The following is a 4,020-nucleotide window of genomic DNA, read 5'->3' as shown; positions in this document are numbered from 1 at the left end:
ATGTTTCAAAGAACATTAATGTCCCAATGTCATTCATGTGACTACCAAAAGTACATTACACGTTGTACAATCAGCGGGGTTAAGGAACGTCTGTGTTGGTCCATGTTCAGAAAAGGACAGGACATAGATTTCCTGTATAGCAGCACTGACAAAAAGATCTGTATTACATTTTGGTTAGATTCTGTTGTTCAAGCAAACCAAATAGTGACCCAAAAAAAAATTACCGTGAATAAATAGACATTTTCCTTTCATTTGGGAATGGATTCATAATTCTAAGGTCATAACTAATGCTTTGTTTCTCCTCAAGATTTTAATTTACAAATGTAAAGAAAGCAGATCAGAAGCCCCTGCTGTGCAAGTCATGACCTGAGGTACGCAAGTTATGATGTGCATAGATTTCCTGGAAATGCATGTCTCAGAAAAGGCTATAAATGTGCTCGTCGGATCTTGACTGACAGGATCTTCAACAATTTATTATGTACTGTAAATTGATCTAGTTTGCATTTGTGTTGTTTACATCTAAGATATGCTATGACTACTTGGCCAGGTCAAAAGTCACTACTGTAAAAACAAAAATACAAATTATTGTATTTTCGAATAAGACTTTTTAATTGGTGACGATTGACATAATGCTAGTTTATAATTAAGTGCAGGCAGCGTGGGTTAATTCCCAGAGGTTGACTTGAGAAACTTTATGAAAAAAATATACTTCCAAGAGTAGTTTTACCAAGCCATACTTTTTACTTTTACTTGAGTAGATATGTGAAGAAAAAGCATTACTCTTACTCTTCTGCTTTGGGCTACGCAAGAGCAATTACATTTTCCCTCTTCATTCTACATATTAGATTTATTGAGTTTTTGCCAGCAATACCAAGAGTAGCTTTACCAATTTCACCGATGAGACATCACAACAATAATCACATGACTCCATTACACCAATCTGACGTAAGCTTGCCACTCTATGATCACGCCAGCCTGTTCAATCACGTGGTGTCTTTAAAGCACTGTAAAGAGTGACGTATTTGACATACAGCGCTGTCCTCAATATGACTCAAAAGCGTGGATTTAAACCTCTCTCCCAGTTTTCATTTGGCACCGATTGACCATGGAAAACCGGAGATATGACCCGTTTAATTTAATAATACTACTTTTGAAGAAACTACTGTATTCACTATTTAAACTAACTATTTTCTCAACTAGCAGGCACTAATGCTGAATAATGCTTCATTTCTGTCTTTTTTTTTTTTTCTCTTGCCGGAATTCAATTTTTTTTTTTTTGTGCTTGATGTAGTTATTTAATAGGTTATTGTACAGTATCATTACAACAACAGTTCATGTTGATAAGTTTGTGCTGAGAGAAAAAATAATACTATTGTTTGAAAAAAAAAAAAATCAAATAAAAATAAGCAGCTACTCACAATGTTACTCATTACTTGAGTATTCTTTTCACCGGATACTTTTTCTTGCACTTGAATACATTTTTTGGATGACTACTCTTACTTTGACTTGAGTAATATTATTTTGAAGTAACGCAACTCTTACTTGAGTAAAATTTTTAGCTAACCTACCCACCTCTGTTAATTCCCCATTCAGTGCTGGTGTGAATGGTTGTCTCACTCTTGGCTGGTGGCTGAATGAATGGATGCCGAACTCTAAGGAAATTATATTAAATTAACCATTTAACCCTTTAATGCACAAATTATAGCTTCCTTTTTACTTTTCTTTTTTTTTTTTTTAACCCTTACATGGCACTCATTTAAGTCATTAGCTGCCATTGATGACACTAGATGTCCAATCAATATTGACAGGGAGGGGGCGAATGAACAAACTGGGTCTCCCAATCAAAATGGATTGGACGTCTAGTGCCGTCAGTGGCACCGAAAGATGGGCATTCACAGTCAGTCCCCCTAGTTTTAATGAATTGAACGTCTATTGCTGTCAATAGCATGCAACAGGTTAAATACTATGGGGGGAAAAAAAATCTACTTTAGAGCAAGGGCATAGGTTTGATTTCAAAATTGGCAGGGATGATGTAACAGCATAACCTGCATGCACACTTTATGCCGGGGACGGAGCATTAATAAAATCGAACAGATTGGGTAAACCGGGGTATATGAACCTAATTAATTGATAGGCTAAATGATCAATGCAAATTAAATCTGTATTGACTTATACCAACTTTATTGTGTACTGATTCAATTGATAAACCGTTCGTTTCCAACCTTTGTTTTCAAAGAATACTCAAGAAACATTTTTAAAACTTCACAGAATAAATGTCTGGATTTTATTAGCAAATTTTAAATTTCAATATTTGAACATGCCGTAATTTAAATTATATTTGCATACACAATAAATATTAACTTGTTAATAATCTCTTAACTATTCAGGAATGCAAAAAAGTTCATATTTTTCTTAAACCCACTCAACATTGTCTGTCTAAATGAATATATTAAATATAACTTTAAAAACTTCTTAGGGATTAGCAAAAATAAATAAAAATGGAGCCTTCCTTCAGGTAAAATTTTACTGCTTTTGTCCACACGCCTCTCTAAAGTGCATCAGTGGGTTGCACAATTATAGGAAAAAACTCTGAATCGGGATGAATTAAACTTTTTACCTCGATTATGATCAATATATGATTATCTGAAAAAAATGTTTGCATAGGCTGCAAATGAAAATAATTTTAAATAATGTAGAAAATAAATACATACAATTTAATTAATAAATGAAATGCACTAATACGTATTTTGATTCATAAGTGTGAAGTCACAACATGCTCTAGCCGTCTTTCCTTCTAAACCCGGCCGTTTACAAGAAGAAAAGCACCAGCATGTGTTGTTGTTGCTTTTTGTTTTTTTTTTTTGACTGTCAACAGTTTCCTGTGAAACACTGACTGCGTCCTGGGATCGCTTTCTCTAAGCAGCTTCTTGCTCGCTCACGTTTTTCTGGTTCTATAGTTTCCTACAGAGTTTACTACATTTGTCACATTTTATTTAACGTTAACAGTAGAAAACACATTCAGGAGGACACTTCTCTTTAAGCAGCTTCCTACTTTCCTACGAGTTTTGCAGGTTAGCAAGTTCACACAGTTTAATGTAATGCTAACTCTGATGCAGGTCAGACTTTCAGTTGCAAAATTAGTGGTGTGTTTCCCACTTCCACAACATTCACATCTTTTTACAGTACTTAAAGTGGCTGCAGCTGGCCGAAACGAAACTTCTAATATCCCTCCTCTTCGAAGGGGGCGGTGGAGGTGGCATGTTGTCGACATGTTGTATTTCTGTGTCGGGGCTGGCTGCGTGTGGGAGGGGGTCAAGTCATCAGCAAATCAAACGTGCGTTTGAGGGGGGGGAATTAGACTGGCACATTCAGCAAGTGAAAGGGGATAAATTTAAGTCTGAATATCAAGAAAATAATTCACTTCATAACGGTAGGGTCAATTCTATCCTTACAACATATGGGAAGACAATCTAAATGACCTGCTATGTATAACTGAACTCATTATTCATACAAATAAAGTTGCTTTAAAGTTGGTGGGGACAATTTAAGCATCCTGAAAAGTTAGTGTTATGTCCCTACCATCCCTATGCAAACCTACGCCATTGCTTTAGAGCAGGGGTGTCCAAACTTTTTGCAAAGGGGGCCAGATTTGGCGTGGTAAAAATGTGGGGGGCCGCCGTTGGCTGACGTCCTTTACGTAGAACAATATATTTAAGCAAAATTTAGCAAGCCATTCAGTGTGTCACATTTGCTTTATTATTATTTTTTTTTATGAATAATTTCAACAATCTAGCCTTTGCGGCGTTCTCTTTCGACTCTCGGGCTCTTGCGAAATACTACTGCTGTGAAATTAAACTAGCTTCAAGTTGCTTCAATTTCTGGCTGCGTATCTTCCCTGGAATCTTGTCGTACATGTCAGCGTGTGGTAATATCGCCTCACATTAAAATCTTTAAAAACAGCGACTGTCTCTTTGCAAATGAGGCAAGACACAGTTGTTGCGTATTTTAGTGAAGAAATAG

Source organism: Corythoichthys intestinalis, chromosome 7 (assembly GCF_030265065.1).
Source record: "Corythoichthys intestinalis isolate RoL2023-P3 chromosome 7, ASM3026506v1, whole genome shotgun sequence".
In the NCBI taxonomy this organism is placed as follows: domain Eukaryota; kingdom Metazoa; phylum Chordata; class Actinopteri; order Syngnathiformes; family Syngnathidae; genus Corythoichthys; species Corythoichthys intestinalis.
This window is presented reverse-complemented; position numbering follows the sequence as displayed.